We start from the raw sequence: 25,351 nt of genomic DNA, 5'->3' as shown, positions 1-25,351 counted from the left end.
TTCCAAATATTCTGGGGAAAAAAATGCAAAAAAGCTGAGGATGTGATAGACCATGTCAGGCCTTTGTTTGTCAGTGCCCCATTCTCACGTTCCAGCTCTGACCCAGCAGGGGAACTGTTGTTGCTATTCTCTCCATTAACTGTCCCGTCACTTCAATTCATTGAATATGTTGAGACAAAACGCCTAAAGCTTCCACATCTCATTGAGCTGGCTGCTGCATGGTTATTCTGTGCAGGAGTCTTAAATCTAACTCAACCTTCTCTTTGGCCAGCGTTTCTGTCAATCAAAGCCCACGCTACTAGCTAATGTAGCAGTTCACCTGTTACTGTGCATGAGTTACATTAAACGATGTACATTGTGGTCTTATTACACCAAAGCACTGCAATATATGAGCAAGACTGGCTTCAGGAAAGATGAGAACTCCTGGGGCTTATGATGGTATTGGCAGCATGTGCAATCTTGTAGCTGTCAGCTGGATGGGCTCTGTTTCTCGACATTCTATTACTACTGACATCAACCCAATTACAATCAGCTTTGCACTCATTTTCCACAACATTCTCCAGCCCATAAAGCTCTCCAGCGCGAGATGCTACTCTCCCCATACCACCACAGTCCAATGCTTAACGTGTTCATAAACCCGACACAAGGATACTTCACAGCTGCTATCAAAATAGATGCATGCATATTACTGAGGCAATACATACCAGAACTTTTACCGCAATGATTTTCAACTTTACTCGTTATTTTAGCTATTGTTACAATGATTGAGACTTGCCAAATTCAACATCAACATCTCATTTGCATTACTTTCACAATGTTGACTTGTCAAGCTAACTCTTTGCTTAATAGGTAAGGAAGCTCCTGCCCCAGTTTCTATGTGTGTGTGTGTGTGTGTGTGTGTGTAGATATATATATATATATATATATGGCGATTTATTTTTGAACATGTTGACAGTGTCAGTTACGGCACAGAGCCAGGGTGAGGTGGAGTGCTGCGATGACACAGTACGACTGCCTCACACAGTTAAGCCCTGTGAATCTGATTTGTCCTGGGCAATGTTGCGAGCGGAAAATGGACACCGTGACCCACATGCTGAGCAACTTCCCCACCGTCAGCATCGCCGGGGACATCAGCTCTTAGCCACCAGTGCCGTCGTGTTCACTGTAATGAATGTGGATACAGAGGGGTGCGTGCAGTTTGGGGTATATTGAAACCGCTATAATGCGACTGGGAACCGGACTGATGGGGAGGTAGAGCTGTGAGCAGCTTCGAGTTATTACCCCCCTTGCGCCATTAATTAACCTGCTCTGCTGAAAGCGTTTTCCTTTCAGCTACTTTTCGTTGGTGTCGCCAACCCACGTGGCCCCCCTCCTGATTTTAGTGAGACATTGGCTTGTGCCAGGGAGGCACTGAGCTTTGTGGGCGGGGACCAGAGGAAAACTCTGCCGATTTAAATGTCAGCTTTGGACTTCTCCAGATCTAGAACTCGATTGGGTGCGCTCTTTTATAGAAGTCTTCAACTACAGGTGAAAATAACCAATTGGTAGCTTAATTGCGCATAGATTTACTTCTTAGTTAGTCAATCGAATCATAGAATTATACAACGATTCGGCACAGAAGGACGTCATTCTGACTATTCTCCTGCACCAGCTTTTTGAAAGAGCTACCCAATTAGTCCTACTCCCTTGCTCTTTCCCCAAAGCCCTGCAATTTTTTTCAAGCACTGTATTTATCCCTCACCATCATAGGCAGTCCCTCGGAATTGAGGAAGTCTTGCTTCCACTCTTAGAATGAGTCCTTAGGTGGCTGAACAGTCCCATACAGAACCACAGCCCCTGTCACAGGTGGGACAGATAGTCATTGAGGGAAGGGTGGGTGGGACTGGTTTGCCACACGCTCCTTCCGCTACCTGCGCTTGATTTCTGCATGCTCTCGGTGATGAGACTCGAGGTGCTCAGCGCCCTCCCGGATGCACTTCCTCCACTTAGGGCAGTCTTTGGCCAGGGACTCCCAGGTGTCGGTGGGGATGTTGCACTTTATCAGGGAAGCTTTGAGGGTGTCCTTGTAATGTTTGCTCTGTCCGCCTTTGGCTCGTTTGCCGTGAAGGAGTTCCGAGTAGAGCACGCGGACAATGTGGTCTGCACAGCGGAGCTGATTAAGTGTGGTCAGTGCTCCAATGCTGGGGATGTTGGCCTGGTCGAGGACGCTACTGTTATCCAATTCTCTGTTGAATGTTACTATTGAATCTGCTTCCACCAGCAGTTATGAGCTGGAAGTCAGTGCATTCCAGATCATAACAACTCGCTGTGTACATTTCTTTCCACATGTTGCCACTGGTTCTTTTGCCAATTAGCTTAACCTGCGTCCTCTGGTTACCGATCCTTCTGCCATTGGAAACAGTTTGGGGGAGATATTCGGGTCATTTGCGCCTCCCGTTAGCATCCCCGGGGCACAAACGACTTATTGCCCGGGCGCAATGCTGCTACCGACTCCCACAAAATTCCACTGCGATTTAGCGGCGCCACTAACCGATCGTGCCCCCTTCATACTGGTAGCACCCCGGGCCGCTGCGTCGGCGACGATGATGTCATCACCGTGTGGAGCGACCCGTTTTCGCCCCGGAGCGAAAATTCGGTAGCATCCCGTGAAGCTGCCACGGGCGAGGCCTGCAACAACTTCGTGGAGCATGTACCAGCCAGTAGGCCGTTCGCGAGGTGAAAATTAATGGGAATGTGTGGCGGTGAAAAATTAAAAAATGGCCAACTTACCGATCACGGCCTTCTTCGCTGCAGATCGCCAGGTCCGTGCACTTAGCTTGTGTGCTGGGCTGCTGCTGTGGCACCCCGCTCCCTGGTGGTCTAGCGATGGCCCCTTCTCCCTCCTTCAGAGTCGGCAGCTTGGTCCTCCCCTTTAATGGAAGTAGAAGATACTGTCTTCCCGCCAGTGCTACGCATCCCTCCACGTAGCACTGGAAAATTTGCATGGCTTTGCGCCCCGGTCCTGCCCCGGAGAGGAAGTGAAACACGAGATTTTCCTCTCGGGGGTGGTGAGCCCAATATAGCTCGCGGGGCGGGACTTCTGTGCCTGGCAGTACCAAATTTTCAGCCCTTTATCCTTATTTCCTCTATCAAGACCCATCAAGATTTTGAACATCTCTATAAAATCTCCTCTCAGCCTCTAAGGAGAACATCCCCAACTTTTCTAATCTCTCCACATGACAGAAGTCTTTCATCCCTGGTACCATTCTAGTAAAGCCCCACATACTTCCTACAATATAGTGTCCAGAATTGGCCAAGATACTCCAGCTGGGGTCTAACCAATGATCTATAGGGGTTTCGCATAACTTCCTAGCTTTTGTACTCTATGCCTCTATTAATAAAGCCAAGAATCCTATATGCCTTTTAACAGTCTTCTCAACTTGCCCTGCCAACTTCAAAGACTTGCGTATGTACTCCCCAGGCCTATCTGTTCCAGAGCTCCAGTTAAAATTAGTTTATGTTGCCTCTCCTTATTATTTCTCCAAAATTAAAAAGTTTCGTATGGCAGGGCGGTTCACGGGTTACCACTATGGATTGTCCCGGGCAATGGCCCAAAGCTGTTCGGCAGGAACTAACTTGACAAAATCAGATGCGATTGGAACGACATCAAGGAGAAAGATACATGTGCCCAAGTACTGAGCAAGTTCCCCTCGCTGTTCAAACCAGGCATCGGCAACTTCAGGGGAGACAAGGTGCAGATCCACGTGGACTCGGATGCAAGACCCATCCATCATAAAGCTCGGGCAGTTCCGTATACGATGAGGAAGAACGTAGAAATCGAACTGGACAGACTCCAGCGTGAAGGGATCATATCATCGGTTGAATTTAATGAATGGGCCAGCCCCATTGTTCCTGTGCTGAAAAGTGATGGCACAGTCAGAATCTGTGGAGACTACAAAGCTTAGATCAACAGGGTTTCGAAACAGGATCAGTACTCATTACCGAAGGCTGATGACTTGTTTGCAACGCTAGCCAGGGGGAAATCGTTCACCAAACTGGACTTGACGTCGGCCTACATGACACAGGAGCTGGTCGAGACGTCAAAGAGACTGACGTGCATTAACACACATAAAGGACTGTTTATTTATCACAGATGCCTTTTTGGAATTCGCTTGGCTGCTGCAATATTTCAGAGAAACATGGACAATCTATTGAAGTCCGTTCCAGAACCATCGTGTTTCAAGATGACATTCTGATCACAGGTCGTGACTCTGAACAACCTAGAAGAGGTTCTACATTGTCTGGACAAATTGGGACTCAGACTGAAACACTCAAGATGCGTCTTCATGGCACCAGAGGTCGAATTCCTGGGGTGGAAAATTGCTGCTGATGGCATCAGGCCCACGGACGCGAAAACCAAGGCCATCAAGAATGCACCCAAGCCGCAGAATGTGATGGAGCTGCATTCATTCCTGGGTCTACTCAACTACTTCGGTAACTTCCTTCCTAAATTGAGCACCTTATTAGAACCACTGCACATGCTGCTAAGAAAAGGCGACAACTGGGTGTGGGATGCGTCTCAAGACAGAGCTTTTGAGAAAGCCACTAATCTGCTTTGCTCTAACAAGCTGCTGGTACGTTATGACCCATGTAAACATTTAGTATTGGCCTGTGATGCTTCGTCATATGGAATTGGTTGCGTACTCCAACAAGCTAATGAGTCGGGTAAACTTCAACCAGTCGCGTATGCTTCAAAAAGTTTGTCTAAAGTGAAAAGAGCCTACAGCATGGTACAGAAAGAAGCACTAGCCTGTGTGTATGGGGTTAAAAAGATGCATCAGTACCTGTTTGGTCTTCGGTTTGAACTGGAGACCGATCATAAGTCACTCATTTCACTGTTCTCTGAAATCAAAGGTATCAATACTAATGCTTCAGCCCGCATCCAGAGGTGGCCGCTGACATTATCCGCTTATAATTATGTCATTCGCCATAGACCTGGTACCGAGAATTGTGCCAATAATTTGAGCCGTCTGCCGTTGACCACACCGGAGGTGGAAACGCCACAACAATAGGCGGACCTATTGTTAGTTATGAATGCTTTTGAGAGTGAAGGAACCTCAACAAGTTAAGACTTAGACCAGCCAGGACCCGATTTTATCGGTGATGAAGAGTTGCATCTTCAAGAGTCTGCCATACCCAAGCAAATGTGCGAAGAGACCAAGCCTTACATTCGTCACAAAAACAAACTGTCTATTCAGTCGGATTGTATACTGTGGGGCAATCGTGTTGTTGTGCCCAAGAAAGGGAGAGAGAAATTTGTAAGTGAACTACATAGCACACATCCTGGCATTGTAATGATGAAAGCCATCGCCAGGTTTCATGTATGGTGGCCGGGAATTGACTCTGAGCTGGAATCATGTGTGCATCAGTGCAACACTTGCATGCAGCTCAGCAAAGCACCAGTGGAAGTGCCGCTGAGTCTTTGGTCGTGGCTGTCCATCCATGGTCCAGGATCCACATAGACTTTGCAGGTCCCTTCCTGGGGAAGATGTTTTTAGTTGTGGTGGATGCATATTCAAAGTGGATAGAGTGTATAATCATGTCATCCAGCACATCCACAGCTACCATTGAGAATCTCAGTGTCATGTTCGCGACACATGGTCTGCCTGACATCGTTGTTAGCGACAACGGATCGTGCTTCACCAGTCAGGAGTTTCAAGAATTCATGAAATTCAATGCTATCAAACATGTAAGGTCAGCACCATTCAAACCTGCATCCAGAACATGCTGTCCAAATCATAAAGCAGAATATGAAGTGAGTAACCCAAGGTTCACTGCAGACCCGCCTGTCATGCATATTGCTTAGTTATAGGACAAGACCACACACACTTACCGGGGTCTCGCCTGCTGAACTAATGATGAAGAGAGGTCTTAAGACCAAACTATCTCTTGTACACCTTGACTTGAATAATTATTTTGAATATAGAAGACAAAGTCAGCAAAGGTATCATGATCGCGCAGCTGTGTCACGCAATATTTCTGTAAATGATCCTGTATATGTTCTGAATTATGGTCAGGGTCCCAAGTGGATTGCTGGTACTGTTACGGCCAAGGAGTGCAACAGAGTATTTATTGTCAAGCTCAAAAATGGGCAAACATGCAGGAAACATATGGATCAGACAAAGCTGTGGCACACAGACAAATCAGAACAGTCGGAGGAAGAGACAATCGACGACCAACCAACCTACCCCCAGTCATCAGAGGACTCAGTGGTCATCAGTGAATCGGGACTTTCAATCACTGACATGTTCAATGAAAATGGACTTTCAATCCCTGACATGGCCATTGCCACTCCCACCAGGTCAGCCACCCAGCCACCAGTCACAACAGACTCTGACCACTCACCCAAGGCTGGAGTTGAACTGAGACGGTCAACCTGGGAGTGTAAAACACCGGACCATCTCAAAAGACTGTGTTAATATCTCAGAGGGGTGTATTGTCATGTATGCACTTTTGGGATCACTAGCCACTAATGGCGTCACTGTTGGAGGATATTGGGCTGCACGCACGTGTGTGCAGCCCAAATATAAAAGGCCAGCCATTTTGTATATTAGTCATTTTGGGACTTAATAAAGCAGAGCCAAGGTCATACCTCTTGGAGTTAAACAGTACTCAGTCTAACAGTTATTGCATACACAACACTGGTCTCTTCTAATAAACTAATATCTTACTCTTCAAGACAGTATAAGACAAGATTTGCACCTGAATCTTCGTAGTTATGACTTTTACTTCTACTATGCTGAGACAATAGAATCTTCAATGTGTACAGAAGTATTTTTTTGTTATGCTCTTTGAATGGAGATATATCTTTCTCCCAATAAATCAAGATCCAAGATTACCTATTTTAACAGATTGTAAGACCAATGAGATTTAGTTTCTTAATGAGCAAGCCCATCATCCAGTCTTCTATGGATTGTTCATATAAATTCACTGTGCAGGGGAGTCTTGCAGTGTTAAGGTGCAGTCAAGCAAGTTTGGATCCACATCTCCAAAAATACAAAATTGATTGAACTTAGGGTGTGTATCCCATATTGTGCAAAGAATTACATTCAGCATCAGTAATAAAATAAACTTGAATGAGCTGGATACAGTAAATGTATCAATTAAATATGCACTCAAAACCAAGATTAACTATGATTAACATTTTTAATTGCAAAATGAATTGCAATTGATTTTAACTGCTTGACAGCCCTAATATATATAAATAAATATATACTCAATATTCAAACCTTATGCCTCCTATTCACTGGAGAGTACCTTTACTGCCCAATATTTAGTTAAACAACAGTGTGACCCAGAGACCATAGCAAAAAGATCCCTTGTTACATATTTGAGTCTGCCACAGTTGCCTTGCCAGATTCAGTGAATCAGTCACTCTGTAATTGGCCTGGGGGCGGGGGGGCGATCGGCGCTAACAGAACGCTAAGGGAATAGCGACCGGATGTGGCAAATGCAGATGACGCCCGTGAACTTCAGTGTCGGTTTAGCGTTGGCGCTAACTCGAGCGCCTCGCAGATCGTGATGTCATAAAGTGCGCAGCACCCCGTTATCGCCTCGGATGACTCATGCCCCCTGCTGTATCACCTCCTGCCATCAATGCCAGCAAGAGCAGGCGATGTGAACCTGGCTGGCCGCTTGGGGAGCAGTAATTAAAGGGAATGGTTTTCAGCTAGCGCAACTTCTATTATTTGCACCAGTTTGGTGCCTGCACAAAGTTTTTCATGTTTCACTGGGGCAAGATGTCCCAGCCCTCCACTTTGTGAGAGTGTTTGGGGTTGTAATGGCAGTCGCGCAGGTCACCTTGTAAAATAGAAATGTCAACAACCAGCTTGTGCGGCATCATTGGCCCTTCCCTTTAAGTGAGTGAAGCAGCTTCGGATGCCATTACCAACGCACTCGAAGTTGTTTCGCGCTCTGCCACTAGCGCCCCGCTCTCGGACTTTAGCATCCTGAGAGAAGTGGTTAGTACTTGATTTAGTGCTTCACAAAGCTAAAATTGAATATTGCTGCAGGGGAGAATAATTAGCGCCTGCCGCTACGTTTTCAACTTTTCAAAATTTAATGCCCCAATTGGGACACTATCGAATTTCTAGCCCCATTGTCCCAGCCTTTTTTTAAGCCTTGTCTAATTGCACCATGCTTTCACAAATCTAACATAAAAAGATACTTTTTTTCAAATCCGTTTTGTGGAAAAATGGCCAAGCGATCCTAAAGCGTGCCAACCTCAGTGAGCATTAGATACAGATTGTGCAAATACAACCAACTGTATTCTCCTATCATTCAGATTGCAGACTGATAAAAAAAAAACTCGAGAGAGATTTGGCCAACTGTGAAGAAAGAAAGTGGTTTATTTTACATGAAATATATGAATGAACAGAATGTAGCCTTTTGATGAAATACATTTATTTCATACAGCTCCTTATACCCATCAAAGTACTTTTCCCTTTATATTACTAATTCACTTTATAAGACACCAATTGCTGAAATGACTGGCACTAATGGTCGGACATCGATACCTCAAACTGATGGTTTCAGAGGGAATGGAGAACAAAACCTTGACCTCTGACCTATCCCTGAGCTCTCTGTATTGCGATTGGCTCATTGAGTTGCCAATCAAAGTTGCTCCTTTGAATCAAGACCCCCTGGTTTTGACGTGGGAGCCATGGCAACTACACTATCTTATTAATTGAGCCATCTGTTGGGCAGCTGAATGAAAATCATTAAAGGGGTAAAGATCTCGAGTATGCATTTGATGGTCGCCTATTTTCTCAAACTGATCTGGAATGCGAGAACATACAATTCTGAAAGGACTCACCGATTTGTCTTAAATATTCCAAACTGTTTGTTTGCAATGTAACATTTTGTGAACTGAATTTATCTTCATAAAAACCTATTAAATTAATATTAAAGCATTAAACTAATCCAGAATCCATTCCAGGCCAAGCAGGCAAAAATGTCAAAATGTTTAAAAAAACAAGCTAATATCTTACACCAATGCAACTTATTTTTTACCCTGGGATTGGGCAAACTCAGATCAGTTCTCAGGCCAGTCTGATGTTACGAATGCCGATTAAATGAATGAAGGCAAGCTCCCTCAATGGCTCAATGACTTTATGCACTGAATAGCTGAGCCATATCGACCAGAGAAGGCCTACGTTCAAGCTCTACTTTGTATTGAGTTCGCTAATCTCAGCCAGAAGTGTGAAAGGCGTGCCACAATTATCCTCAGCACCTCTAGCTTAGGGAAGGTGAAATTGCCTGAGGATGCTTTGATCGTTAACTGCCCACCAATTATGGATGTGTATGTGTTTTGATGTCTGGTGAGGACGGAATTTTGCTTGCCTGTTTTGTGCTGATGGCCTCTAGCCTCCTCGTCTTGTGCTCAAATGTTCTGCCCACGCGCACCAGCAGCTATAAATAAATAATGGCTAACTGGGCTTGGTACTGGAGGGTAACAGGCACCTGCAGGGCCTGGCCACAGCAAGGGCCAACACCTACAGAGGAGGACAAAAGAAAATTGGTAGAGAAAGTACAAAAAAAATATATAGAAAGGGATGCAGACTTCTCTTTCCTGCCACAGAGTTGTTTGGAGGGAAACATATATAAAATAGTGGGTTTCCTTTCTCAATTCTTTGTCTAGAATTTGAAAAAAAATCTTGAAAAGCTTTATTGTATGACAGAAACAACAATCTATGGGCTTAAACCTTGGTATTCAACATTAATACAGTCCACTGGCTCCACAGATTCCTAATTATCTCCATTCAGAACAAGATAACAGAGCTACACTTCCACAAAAGTGTATTAAGGAGCAGTTGGCAATTGCTTGCAAAAGCCATTAAAGTGATTTCAGCTGAAGAGTAGCAAAATTTATTGAGTGTTTAATTTGACGAGTGTATCAGCAGGCTGTTTCACGGAGAGATGTAATAGTCATGTCCAATCTGTCCTCATCCCACATCCACATATACACACTTCCGACAGCAATCACCAGGCAGTGATTAGGAGTAGGAATGTCGACAGACCACTACCTCCTCCCATGCCCACCAGCCAGTCCATTGCAGCATTTCCTCTACTGTCCCAAGTGAGATCAGCAGACTTAGCATAGATAAAGCATGCAAGTTGGTCTCACAAGAGTAGGATAGCTTTCCAAGAGTTTTCAACAGCCAAATCCGTTTCACCTTGATATAGGCCTTCCTGGAAAGCAAAGTTATTCATTCTGCTTTTCTTCCATTTTTGTGAATTTTGCATTCATCGAGGTGAGTAGAATCAAACATGTACAAAGTGTAGGCATCCCAGATCAGGTTTAGCATTGGTTCCATGAGGGGGTAAGCTCCCAGTCTGGCTCCGATGTTAACTCAGAGATGCGGTGGTGGCAGAGAGCGGGGGTGAGGGGTCCAATATCGAGTGGGAAACCTGGCAGAAAGTTCGACACGTCCGTCAATGGCTTTTTAACTCAACCAGCTCATTAGCATTTTACTTCCGGGTTTGGCATCCAATGAGCAACAGCGGTGAGGACCCGTCTGGCACGAGCACAACTTCAGTATTTAAAGGGATGATCTGAAGCTGAAATCTGGAAGAGCTGGAATTGGAAAGAAGATGAGACAAGGTGTGACAATGGCTGCTCCACAGTTCAGTGACACCTCATTTGATGTACTGTGGGGGTCAGTGAGATGCCAAGAGTGATACTTGTCCCCAGATATGGGAGGAAGAAACTTGCTGCTGACACCAAGAAGGCATGGCTGGAGGTGGCCAAGGAGGTCATCAGCAGGAGCATAGTGCCAGGCTCATGGACTCAGTGCAGGAAGCACTTTAAGGACCTCCAAGATATCTCCTCGAAGCTGGAGAAGAATTTGGAGTGGGAGGGGAAGGATCCAGTTGTCGTGGTCCATGTAGGAACCAATAACATAGGTAGAACTAAGAATGAAGTGCTGCTGAGGGAATTTGAGGAGCTAGGGTCTAAATTAATAAGCAAAATCTCAAAGGTAATAATCTCTGGATTACAACCTGAGCCACGCGCAAATTGGCCTGGGGTCAAGCAGATCAGCGAATTAACTGCGTGACTCAAAGAGTGATGTGGGAATTCATGGGGCACTGGCACCAGTCCTGGGGAAAAAGAGGGAGCTGTTCTGTCAGATGGGCTCCACTTACATGTTTGCCTTCAGTGTTTTCGAGTAAACATTTCTTGAAAAGTCAGTGTAGATTCAGACTGATAAAGAGGTTTGCCAAAATGTCACCTTTTGTCCGCTTTCCCTATTGTCCAATTGACACCTGCACAAACCAGGAACCATCTTCAAAACTATTGAAGTGCTTTGGGATTACTTGAGGTTGTGAAAGGTGGTATATGAATGCAATATGAATTCCTCATTTTCTTTCAGTCTGTTCATTTCTTCACAATAGATTTTTATGGCAGTCCCAATGAAGAAAGCCATCGCTCACAGTGCCAAGCCCCTCAGCTGATGATATAGTGTAATTCAATGGACTTGATTTAATAAGATTAGTGCCACCACTTGCTTCTAGACAAGTACAAGGTGTACTGATTTATAAATGATTTTTAACTGTATTTTCCAGTGACGGATTTACTGTATAGCACTATGATCTTTCTGAACAAATGAGTGACAAACAGCGCTGTGACTTGTCCTACGGTCTGAGAATTTGATTTGTTACGTTTGTTGCAAATGATTATTCAGTTATTTGTAGATTATCAGTGTCTGAACTATACCTGGAGAGAATTCTTTGGAAGAAAACTACCAAAAAATAAATTAAAAAGTTAAATTTTTTCTTTAATAGAAGAACTGTAATCCCGTGTCCAGAAACGAGAGAGTGCTACACAATCACATTGGCCTGGAATTTACGGCTGAAATGACAGCAAAACTGTTCACCGCCATTACTGTGTAAAACTGACAGCAACTTCTGGCATCCGCAGGTGCGCAGTTAAACGCGGAAATGCTGTCAGTGATACCCGGCTCCTCCACTGGGTGCGCTGTTGCTGTCCTCACAACTGGAATCAATTAGAAATCACCTGATGTGTCATCAACTATTTATGCGCCATTCTTACTGCAAAAACCCTTGAAAAAGTTAAGCTTTGTTGAAAGAAGTGTAACTGAGTTATTAATGGGGTACTAAGTCATAATTATTGCTGAACAACCTGTCTGGCTCTGCAAAAAGCTAATTTTATATTGTGGAGTCGCATTTTGTCCATTCCATGATTGAAAAAATTCCATAGATTTTTAAAATATTCCAAATTAATTTTTACTTTATTTTTTTATGTTTGTTTATGATATTTCAGCTTCCACCTTAATCCCGTGTGTATATCCCAATCCTTATGTTGCTTTCTGTAAAATTATTAAAAAGTGAATGATGAAACCTGCTTTTTACTTCCTGGTTTGCTATCTGTGAGAATTCTTCAATGTGATCGGGTGATTCGCCTGCTTGATGATATCACTGTTGCTGGATGTCAGACATCCCCTATAGATGGCACCAGAATGAAATTAATGTCGCGAAAGATGAAATCGGCGCCACAGAGCCCACTAAAACTTTGTGGGCGTCTTTCTTTGAGGTCTGCAGCGAACAATTAACGGTCTGCGGGCCATTAATTGTAAGGGCTTTCAAGAGGTAATTTTTATAAGGCTACCGTCATCCAGAACATTTTTGAAACACTTTTTTACATTCAGGGAGAAAAATAGGCTTTAAAAAAAAAATTCTTGAAATGGGAGTATTGTATAGTAAAATAAATTAGGTTTGTAAACAGACGGAGTGAGGTTATATTGCTCAAGTAATGATGTCACTTTACCAGTCACTTACATCTTCCACACCAAACCTTTTGTGCCTATGTAACATTTTAATAGGACCTTCATACATGCCATTGTAAGTGGTTGTGCAGCAGCAAATACACCATCTCCATACATTATGAATTCACCCATTAACATGGCAGACACTGAGTGCACTTCTCATGGTAATAGCAGTTCTCCTTGTGCTCAGCTGGAATATCACAAGACTAGTTGCTAAAGCCACACACATTAAAAAAAAATACGTAGCTAAGCCGTCATTCAAAACTGTCAAACATTTAATTTAGCAGACATCATTTTCCACTGCTGTGCCACTCTTTTTCAGTAATTCAATTTAAACACTGCATTTTACTCTTGCAGGGTCTCAAGGTAAAGGTGGGGGCTGAATTCTGCTTGTTGACTATATTTACTTTCGTTTGAACCTTGGAATAAGATTAGGATAAATAAGAGGGATACAGCATTTAAATATAAGCAAATCCACCTCTTTACAATTTTGACCGTGTAGAAAACGGATTCATGGCACTGTTTTGCTTTGTGTAAATTGATGATAAGCCCTAATTCTGCTCCTTTCAAGCGATGATTCAGTCCTGCCTTAGCCTGTTAGAGCATTCCTGTGGGCGGTTACCTTCATTAGCTAAGATTTTGGGTCGTATTTTGCTGTAAAAATAATGGTGAAGTTAACAGAGCTCACTGATATTTATGCACAGATTGAACAACTACTTCTGGCAATTTCAAATGCAGAGATTTGAAAGATGATGTCAGTGAAACCCTGCTGCTCCAATGCTCCAAAACCTTTCTCAAAACATCTGGCTCACCATTCAAATGTGTTAAACAGTGTACGGTTCCTGTATTGACCTCATAGATACGGACTAAATTTGCCCAAAAAAGTTATGGCTTGTCCATTCCAGTGTATGTGCCCTTTTAATGATATGATAAGTCTTAATTACTGTCAAACAACCTCTCTGGCACTGAAAATTAATTTTACAAATGTGGAGACTCATTCCTTGAGCTTTTAATTAATGTTGGAAATTTAAAAACATGTAAATAGCATTTCTTTCAGTTTTTCATTTTATCTCTATTATTTTAATCGTTCATTCTCTTTCTTAATTTTGCTTTCCGTATCTCATTTGACATTGAATTCAATATTCTAACTGACATTTCCTGGTTGAGATTCTGCACTGCTCATTAATGAATCTTCAATCTGATTGGTTAAGGAGACATACAGTTGCTTGATCTGTTCACACAAGTCCCAGATGCCCTGCAGAGGGTGCTGTGCCTTTTGAATGGTTGGCTGACAGGAACCTGCCATGCAAAAGCCCGTAGCAAGTCTGTGGGCAAGTGCAGTTGCTCAGGGCAAAATCCGCCCCTATATTTGCTTCATCCGAAAACAAACTAGAACTGAAATGTTAAATTCTTTTACTACTACCCAAAGATAACATAGCACAATTTTACTAAAATTGGTCTGCTAGTCACAAAACTAGCAGAAATAGAAAAACAAACTACCAGAGTCAAAAAATGTAATGTCATGAAGTCTTGCATAATGTTATATGAAAAGCAATCTCCCTCTCAATCATTTTATATACATACACACACATATATATATAATATATAAATAAATATACATAATAGAACAACGTATTGTAGCTGTTTTAGTTGGACTATGGTTGCTGTACAATATTGCACCATATCAGTTTCAAAAAATCCGACAGTAACTTATGGTTTTGGAATACGGCCTATGCCTTTTTGCCAGACAGTATTATCTGGTATGGGTGTCTTGACTGCACATTGCAAGCATCCAAATTTTCAAAGTCGCAGAGACGAGAGTATCTAAATGTTGTGGTCCACTCACAGGTTAACATTTCCTTTGGGTAAAGCTTCTAATTTTCCGCTCTACAAACTAATTAGAGGCTGGCAGAAGTCAAGTGCTTTTTGTAGCCAATATAAATCAATAAAGAGATTCATGTTATTAAAGAAAAACTTACTTATAACATTTCTATCCAGATTGGTGCACAATAACATTTCATGTATAGTTTTGCCTCTGAAAAAAAATTGCCTGTATAATTTCCTTCAAGAAAGAGTTCTGTTGGCAGGAGCTGAATAAGGCACATCAAACAGATGGATTAAAGATGGGCTTTGTGTGGGAATATGGCATTTCAAGCGTGCTGTGGGGAAATAATGCCATGCTATACGTTACAATTGACCAGTCATGCCTAGTGAAGTACAAAATGCCAAATCTTTTCATAATTCCCACGTAATAGATTGATTTGTCATGTGTTGTTAGCGGCTGTTAGACGAGTAATTTTTAAATCAATACAGCATTGGTTTATTTTTCAGTCATGACCTCTTAATATTATGCATTATTGAAGAGCAGTTTGGTAACAATCAAAGCTGAATTCCAAGGTAGACTTAGGTCAGAAACTTGCCAGCCCTGCAAGTGTGGGTTTGGAGGCGGACCCGCTGTAAGAATGGCTCAGGTTGACAGCGGGGTGGAACTCCGCTTTGAAGTCGCCTCTGTGTCAGTCTCCAAAGTGTCGGGTCTGGCTGCGGTTCACAGATCCGACACCAAGAGGTGGGCCAGCCAATTAACATCATTAATAGGTTTTTCCACATTTTCCATCAGCTTCCCGTTGCTTGGGCTTCACGTTACATAAGTGTGTTGGGTTCTCAATGACCCTGCTTTGCTTTAACGAGCTTCAGAAGTGGTGTAAAATCTAACATTTCACAGCTGTTCACTTTCCAATCTCAGAGGCTGAAGCCTTCAAGATTTAGAAGACACTTGTGAGTTGTATGGAGTTTGGAAGTGTCTGTAGTGAACTCTCTATCCACTGTCATTAATTGGAGCAACCTCTCTCACCATTGACAGATCGCTTCTGTCATCTCAATTTCAGCTGCCATCTATTACAGCAGCATTGGTGCCTTCATGAAAATCTCACTTTGGTCCTCAGAATTCCACCATAATCAGCCCAAACACCAACATCACTAAAAACACCAGCATCACCACCAACAACACCAAACTTCTCCGCAATCACCTGATGCTGCACAGGAAACAGGGTTTCAGCACCTGATCACATTACTGCCCGGGGAGGCCAGGGTTGGCCTCACCATGGCCACATTTACTTCACTTGATGCTGTGAACCCTGACTGCCACATGATGCGCCAGGTTGGCACCACCCTACACCAACACCATAAAGCATCACTACAATGCCCAAGCCATTCCTTTCACACCCATCACTATTGCGGGGGTTACCGATATGTCCCACCATTCCCTACAACTCACTAGATCACTTCCAAACATGCGCACAAATCTGTCCAAGAAGGCAAAGTGCTGAAAATAAAGATTTCAATGTTTGACAACACATTAGCAGAAACTCTACATGCATATTGGCTAAAAGACCCAAGTGCCTACCCTTGTGTGTTGTTATTTGGTCTGAAAGGACAAGGATGGGTGTGTGTGTGTGAGAAGTGGCTAATGAGATGGGGATGTGATAATGGAGATCGACAGAGAGGGGTGGGCAGAGGTGCAAGGTAGGTTGGTGTGAGTAAGGATATGCAGGAGTAGGATGGAGAAGGCAGAGTGATGGGGATGTGATGAGTTACACGGCAGGATGAGGTTGAGTGTGGCTTTGCAGTAACGTTTTGTGATCTATTGAGATCATTGAAAGGTTTGCGCCATTGCAACCAGTTCCTCCTGATGACATCCCTGTTTGTGTCCTCCTGTGCAATGTGCAACCAGGCTGTGTTGGTCTCCGGTGGAGGTCCCTTCTGTGCATTGGAAGGGAAGAGAACCATCCTGTGTGCTGTGACCCACTCCATACGTATCTGGAGGGAGTGATGGGAGAGCCTGGGGCAGCCATGCATCTCTGTGCAGTGCTTGTCAGTGTTTGCAGCACCTCAATGCTTCAGAACACTGACAGCACAACTGTCAAAATCATTGTGGCCGTGGCCCCTTTAAGGAAACCAGCTGATGACGTATCATCAAATTATGTCATCAGACCCGCTTCCTTCAATTGGCCGGGAACCTCGCAGGGCGGGCTTATCAAGCCCTATCAATGGAGGATCCTTCACACAGTGCGGGATTGAGCCAGGAACAGCTTTGCCTCCTGCCACCGACCCCGGCCACACCGGACTCGCCACGGTTGGCGAGATTGCGGCCTTTGGAGTATAACTCAATGAAAATAAAATGTAAGCATACAAATATCTCCAGTAAAATGAATGCCTGGATGTAATGAAATGTGTTCAATTTGGTGACATCTAGATTAGGCTGTTATTAAATATTTAGAACACTGGAGCAGCATGAAGACATTTCAATGGAACTAGTACTCCTCTCATGTCCTTATTATAAAGGGAAATTTAAGGTGTCAAAAAATAATTAAGAACAGAGCATAACAGTTGAGGAAGGTTTGCATTTGCACTATTGCACCACTGTAGCAGCAGCATGAAGTCATTTCCCTGGTTATGGAGGAATTGTCGCCTAAATCTCGAATCAGGAATCAATCTGTAGAGAAGCAGCGCGAGATTCCTAGGGTTGAATTTTCGGTTGTCTAGCGCCTCAGTTAACGGCTAGAGGGGGCGTTAATGGGAACGTAAGAGGTTAGCAACCGCGAGTGCAGCTTTTAGTGCCCAGATTGAAAATTCATTTGATACTCACCGGGGGTGCAAACGATTAGCGCCTGGCTGCTGATGATCCGTGCGATCCTGACGTCAGTCCTGGTGCAACGCCCACGTTTGCGCCCCGGTCATTAAATTAGGTTGCGGCCACCTTATTTAGCAGCTGCCAAGAACAACGTCTGGAAAAGCAGGCCTTGCAGAGTCGTTAACTGGTGGCTACTTAAAGGGATGAGGGAGCGCTTCCGTCAGTCAGTGCGACGTTTACACACAGCACGGTGCGTGAGCCTCCGAGTTTGCAGTGGCGGACAGAAATAAGTGTTCAGCTTGAGAAACTGATTTTGAAAACTTTAATGGGGGCATTACTATGCCGTGCCTTTGAGACTCGGCTTTTCCTGGGATCTGAATCGGAGTTCAGCGCATGTGCAATGGGCCCGCCAAATTTACCGACCAAACTTTCATTATGGCGCCCCCAGCTGTAGTGTGCATTGGCTGATTTAGTTCCCCTGTCAGCTCATCGACCGATTCTGATCAATTTCTAAGTGGAGGGCGCAAACATTTTCAAGGCACTAAAATTACTGGTCCGCTTAGGTTACCGCCCCAAATTTCTCCCCTCTGGTCTTGTTCAGGGTCGGGCACTAAGCCTGGAGTCAGGGTCAGACACTGCATCTGGATTCAGGATACAGAAGTATAGTTTTGGTGAAATGTAGAAACTGCTTCACTCTAATGCTAAACATGTCTATGTTGTACCTGGCTGTTTTTTACTAACAGCCTAGAATGGTTGAAAATTACATTACTTTCCTATGAATGGTGCTGAGCCATTTTCCCAAATCCTTCCTATTGCTGCGAGTCAGGAAAGAGGGAAACCTGCAAGCATGATAGCGGTTCATGTTTACCGCTGTAATAGTGACTGGAGCACCATACCTAGTTATCACCCATGACAAAAACTTCCCCCACACAGGGTGAAACTGGTGGTCATCGGGATTTATGTTCCCAATATTCACAGCAACGACATTTTAGATTTCTAAGTCATTTAGCTTTTTGAGCATAAGAACATAAGAAATAGGAGCAGGAGTTGGCCATACAACCCCCCGAGCCTGCTCCGCCATTTAATACGATCATGGCTGATCCGATCATGGACTCAGATCCAAATGTTAATCATGTTTGATGTAATGTCTTCCCCACCATGCTAATTAATGTTTTTTGTCTTTGATCTGAGCTTGGAGCAGAGAAGGCTAAGATAGTAGTGTTTAAAATCATGAAAGGTATAGTAAATATAGAGAAACCGTTTCCAGTGGCTGAAGAGTCGATAACGAGAGGGCACAGATTTAAGGTGATTGGCAAAAGAACCAGAGGCGATCTGAGCAAAACCTTTTTATGCAATGAGTAATTAGGATTTTGGAACACACTGCCTGATAGGGTGGTGGAAACGGATTCAATAGTAGCCTTCAAAATGGAATTGAATAAATACTTGAGGGAGAAAAAATTGCAGGGATACGGGAAAAGAGCGGGGGAGGGGGACTAAGTGAATTGCTCTTCGATGGGCCGAATGCCCTCCATCTATGCTGCACAATTCTATGAATCTATGAAAACACCTTTAGACCAAGCAGATAATGACAAAAACTTTGTAGAGAGAAGGGTTAATTGCGCTTTGTGCCAATAAAGGTCTGCTTATAAAATGCTTACTATGTAAATAATAATCACTTACCCAGTTCTGGTGAGCATGATACAAAAACTCTCCAGACAATCCATAATAGATGGATTTCACATTTCAAAATGACAAGTACAATGTCAGGCACAATCAATCGATCACTGTATAATTATTATTGCAAATGATCCATATCCTCAATGCAATCCTTAAGGGGAATTTAATGAAGCAGTAAGCACATCAATAATAATATCTAGTTTATGTATTTCCTTTATTAACCTTCTTTAGTTGAGCAAGTGTATGCATTCCTGATATTTACCATGTTTTATTTCATTTAACATTCAGTTGCTAAGAACACAAATACTGTGTTTAAATTGCCGTTATTACTTTTATTCACAGCAGAAAAACTCTCAAACACCCTTGCAGTCCAAGATTAGTATTCCTGCTGACTACAGGTCTCCAACCATCCTTCCTAACTCTTTACACTGTTCAATATTAAATATAAAAGGACTTCCTTGGAAATGTTAGGGGACCTTCTTTAAACTATTGTTGACCCTTCTTTTCTTCAAGATGACTTCTGCTTACATTGGTCTTTTCACTCAACCTTCATGATATCTGCTCTATCAAGTGTGCTACCAGCTTTTATCCAATCAGACACCACTGATACTCTATGAAAGTCATATCACTGTTTACTATTATTCAATCCTTTTGTATTTTTTTGTTCTTATAATTAGTGTTTAGAATGCAATGTGCCAGAGAGCAGGAAACCACACATTTTATTCAGTCCCAATGGAAAACTAGGATTAGGAAGCAGTATTTATCAGAGCTGCCAATTGTATCACACAGGGAAGCAATGTTACTCAGGTTACAACAGTAAAGCATCAAAAAGTAGTATTACTCAGAGTCGATATTACAACAGCACTAGAAAACATTATTACTGAGGTGTTTCCAAGTAGTAGTGTCATTTAAAGCTGACATTACTATAGCCCTCGGAAACAGTATTGAACAAAGTTAACCTATTGTGTTCCTAACACAGATGAGACTGCACAGAGAGAGGTTAAAGTAACAGTGACCTCAGTCTTTATTAAGACACTCCAGAGTGAGGAACAGACCTTAGAGGCCAGCTTATATACAGTGCTCCCAAGGGATGCTGGGATCCCTTGGGACTTCAGGGGATGCACTTCAGGCGGAACATGGGAGTGCATGCTTTACAGATACACAACATCAGCCCCCCGCAAAGTCAAAGTGAAAACTATTTACAAGGTGAGGCGGTCGGGAGCCTTTCTTTCCCTGGTGGACCGCCTCGGTACAAATGTCTGTTCTGGTGTGTTGGCTGTGCCCTCGCTGGGCTGGCGTGTTGTTGGCCCTGCAGGGCTGTTGGGTGAGCCTGGCCTTGCTGGGCTGTTGGGTGTGATGGGTTCGATTTCCTGGTCCGGGGTGGTGTCGTTGATCCTTTGGGTGTGTGTTGTGGGTTCGAAAAAGATGGTGACTGCTGTGGGTTGTTCAGGCAGTCTGTGAACCGCAGCCTCGTTTGGTCCAGGTGCTTTCTGCAAATTTGTCCATTGTCTAGTTTGACTACAAACACACTATTCCCTTCTTTAGCTATCACCGTGCCCGCGATCCACTTGGGACCATGTCCATAGTTTAGCAAATACACAGGGTCATTTAGAACAACTTCCCGTGAAACAGTGGCGTGACCATCATTTACATTTTGTTGCTGCTGCCTGCTCTCTATCTGATCATGCAGGTTGGGGTGAACCAGTGAGAGTCTGGTTTTAAGTGTCCTTTTCATGAGTAGCTCAGCTGGGGGCACCCCTGTGAGCGAGTGGGGTCTCGTGCGGTAGTTGAGCAGTACTCGGGACAGGCGGGTTTGGAGTGAGCCTTCTGTGACTTGTTTAAGGCTCTGTTTGATTGTTTGTACTGCCCGCTCTGCCTGCCCATTGGAGGCTGGTTTAAACAGGGCCAAGGTGACATGTTTAATCCTATTGCGGGTCATGAATTCTTTAAATTCGGCACTGGTGAAACATGGCCCGTTGTCACTAACCAGTATGTCAGGCAGGCCGTGGGTGGCAAACATGGCCCTCAGGCTTTCAATGGTGGTGGTGGCAGTGCTTCCCGACATTATTTCACATTCAATCCATTTTGAAAAAGCATCCACCACCACCAGGAACATTTTACCAAGTAACGGGCCCGCATAGTCGACATGGATCCTTGACCATGGTCTGGAGGGCCAGGACCACAAACTTAGTGGTGCCTCTCTGGATGCGTTGCTCAACTGAGCACACACGCTGCATTGCCGTACACAGGACTCGAAGTCAGAGTCGAAACCGGGCCACTACACGTGGGATCTGGCTATCGCTTTCATCATTACTGTACCCAGGTGTGTGCTGTGGAGATCCGAGGTGAACGTCTCCCTGCCATTTTTGGGTAGCACTACGCGATTACCCCACAACAGGCAGTCTGCCTGAATGGACAGCTCATCCTTTCACCGCTGGAACGGCTTGATTAGCTCTTGCATTTCAACGGGGATGCTGGCCCAGCTCCCATGCAGTACACAGTTTTTTACTAGGGACAGTAGAGGATCTTGGCTGGTCCAAGTCCTAATCTGGCGGGCCGTGACAGCTGATTTATCATTTTCAAACGCTTCCATAACCATCAACAAGTCTGCGGGCTGTGCCACCATCAACAAGTTTGCAGGCTGTGCCATTTCCACCCCCGTGGTGGACAATGGTAGCAGACTGAGAGCATCCACACAGTTCTCGGTGCCTGGCATGTGGCGGATGGTATAGTTATACGCTGAAAGCGTGAGTGCCCACCTTTGTATGCGGGCTGAGGCAGTAGTATTTATCCCTTTGTTTTCAGCGAACAGGGATATAAGGGGCTTGTGATCGGTTTCCAGCTCAAATTTGAGGCCAAGCAGGTACTGATGCATTTTCTTTACCCCGACACACACACTAATGCCTCTTTCTCAATCATGCTGTAGGCCCTCTCGGCCTTAGACAAGCTCCTGGAGGCATAGGCGACAAGTTGCAACTTCACCGCAACGTTAGCTTGTTGTAATACACACCCGACTCCGTACGACGACGCATCACATGCTAAAACAAGTCTTTTACACGGGTTATACAATACAAGCAGCTTGTTGGAGCATAGAATCTTTCTGGCATATTCAAAAGCAATTACTTGTTTTTTTTCCCATACCCAGTTCTCACCTTTGTGCAATAACACACGTAGGGGCTCTAAAAGGGTGCTTAACCCTGGGAGGAAGTTGCCAAAATAGTTGAGGAGTCCCAGGAACGACCGCAGCTCCATGACGTTCTGTGGCCTGGGCGCGTTCCTGATAGCCTCTGTCTTGGCGTCTGTGGGCCGAATGCCATCCGCCGCGATCTTTCTCCCCAAAAACTCCACTTCTGCCATGAAGATGCATTTCGATCTCTTCAGCCGCAGCCCTACGTGATCCAGTCGCTGGAGGACCTCCTGCAGGTTTTGTAGGTGCTCGGCGGTGTCCTGACCCGTGACCAATATGTCATTCTGAAAAACCACCATGCGTGGTACCGACTTGAGTAGGCTCTCCATGTTTCTCTGGAAGATCGCTGCAGCCGACCGAATTCCAAACGGGCATCTGTTGTCGATGAACAGTCCCTTGTGCGTGTTGATGCAGGTGAGGCCCTTCGAAGACTCCTCCAGCTCCTGCGTCATGTAGGCCGAAGTCAGGTCGAGCTTGGTGAATGTCTTGCCTCCTGCCAGCGTCGCAAATAGGTTGTCTGACTTAGGTGGCGGGTATTGGTCCTGTCGCGAGAAACGATTAATAGTTACTTTATAATCGCCACAAATCCTGACCGTGCCATCACTTTTGAGTACTGGAACAATTGGGCTGGCCCAGTCACTGAATTCCACCGGGGAGATGATGCCCTCACGTTGCAGCCTGTCCAGCTCGATTTCCACTCTCTCCCTCTTCATGTGAGGTACCGCTCGCACCTTGTGGTGAATAGGTCGTGCCTCTGGGACCAAGTAGATCCGCACCTTCGCCCCGGAAAAGTTTCCAATGCCTGGCTCAAAAAGGGAAGGAAATTTGTTAAGAACCTGGGTACATGAGGCCTCATCGACATGTGATAGCACTCGGATGTCATCCCAGTTCCAACGGATTTTGCCTAGCCAGCTCCTTCCAAGCAGTGTGGGGCCATCACTCGGGACAATCCAGAGTGGTAGTTCGTGCACCGTGCCCTCGTAGGTGACCTTGACCATGGCGCTGCCCAGGACAGTGATAAGCTCATTGGTGTACGTTCTCAGTTTCGTGTGGATGGGGCTCAGGGCTGGTCTAAGTGTCTTGTTGCACCACAGTCTCTCAAACATTTTTTTTTACTCATGATGGATTGGCTAGCATCAGTGTCCAGTTCCATGGCTATGGGTAAGCCATTCAATTTTACATTTAACATTATAGGTGGACATTTCATCGAAAATGTGTGTACCCCGTGTACTTCAGCATCTGCCGCCTCTCTCTGAGGCTTGAAATTGCTTTGATCCACCGTGGACCAATCTTCCTCTGCCACGTGGTGGTTAACAGGTTTTGGAGGTGCCCCATTGTTCCACAGCTCTTGCCAACATACCCTTTGAATAGGCTGAATGGAAGCCTCCACAATGCCAACAAGGTGTGAATTGCCTTGCATTCATCCTTTGTTGTGGATTCTGGGTCATCTGAGGCCTGCTGGCAGTTGCAGACTTGTGGTTTCTGCCCTGTACATTTCCGCTCGCAAACACAGTTCCAGTTAATTTATGAACATTGCTAGCACTTGTGTGCTAAGAGATTTGTTTGGTGTTATCACAGGTGGACATAAACGTCTGTGCTATCGCAATGGCCTTACTGAGGGTCGGTGTCTCTACAGTCAAAAGTTTTTGTAGGATAGTCTCGTGGCCAATGCTTCGTACAAAAAAGGTCTCTGAGCATTTGCTCCAGGTAGCCATCAAACTCATATTGTCCTGCAAGTTGCCTTAGCTCGGTGACGTAGCTCGCCACTTCCTGACCTTCAGATCGCTGGCATGTGTCGAACCGATACCTCGCCATCAGCACGCTCTCCCTCGGGTTAAGATGCTCCCCAACCAGTGTACAAAGCTCCTCATATGACTTTTCTGTGGGTTTCACCAGAGCCAGAAGATTCTTCATGAAGCTGTAGGTCGGTGCCCCGCAGACCGTGAGGAGGACCGCTCTCCTTTTTGCAGCGCTTCCTTCTCCAATCCAGCTCGTTGGCTACAAAGTACTGGTCTAGCCATTCGGCATAGGCTTCCCAGTCCTCACCCTCCGAGAACTTCTCCAGGATGTCCACAGTTTGCTGCATCTTTGCGTTGGATTCATATACTCATCGGCAGTTATTGTGTTCCGAACACAGATGAGGCTGCACACAGGGAGGTTAAAGTAACAGTGACCTCTGGAGTGCCTTTATTAAGACACTCCAGAGTGAGGAACAGGCCTTTGAGGCCGGCTTATATACAGTGATCCCAAGGAATGCTGGGATCCCTTGGGACTTCAGGGGATGCACTCCCTGGTGCGGAACATGGGAGTGCATGCTTTACAGATACACAACATAACCAATTTGAGTTCTTTCTAGCTCGAACAAAATGGCTATTATTTTGTTCAGATTCTAATATGGCACTAATAAAAAAAAAGGATAGACTAATTTATGTTCAGGGGCTTAAAGCACAAAACCATATCCCACCTTAAATCAGTATATCCAACAGTCTGCTGTGTATATCAAGCTTCCATTGCACATGCTTTGAGCTATGTAATTATTTTTATCCTACAAAATGCATTAAAGATCTGGCATGATTTATAATATGCCTTACCAAATCAGAGTTATTTGATGTAGAACACAGTTAGGGTTCCATACTATTGTATGTTTGAAAAGCTATCCGATTGGGTGGATGGGTTTAGTTTCTTCATTGTCCATGTGGCTGTTTTTTGCCATTAAAAAAAAATACTTTGTAGACACATGCAAAAGTGCCAAATGTGACCAGAACAGTAATAACAACCCAAGCATCGATCGGTAATGATGTTAAAATGACAATACAATTAAACAAATGATAACAAGATAATGGGATGGACTTCCAACTTACTGCCTGGGCAGTAAACCAGCGCTGTGGACTGCCGCCCATTACACAAACAGCCTCATTTTAATTTCTAGCGAAATAAATGAAAATGAAAATCGGACGGTTTCTATAATGCTGCTTTCGTATCCAGGCAGTAATTTGGAAATCGCCATATATAAAACCCAACAACACCTCACAA

This window comes from Pristiophorus japonicus, chromosome 15 (genome assembly GCF_044704955.1).
Source record: "Pristiophorus japonicus isolate sPriJap1 chromosome 15, sPriJap1.hap1, whole genome shotgun sequence".
NCBI lineage: Eukaryota > Metazoa > Chordata > Chondrichthyes > Pristiophoridae > Pristiophorus > Pristiophorus japonicus.
The sequence above is the reverse complement of the archived record's forward strand: the minus strand, read 5'-3'. Positions refer to the sequence as shown.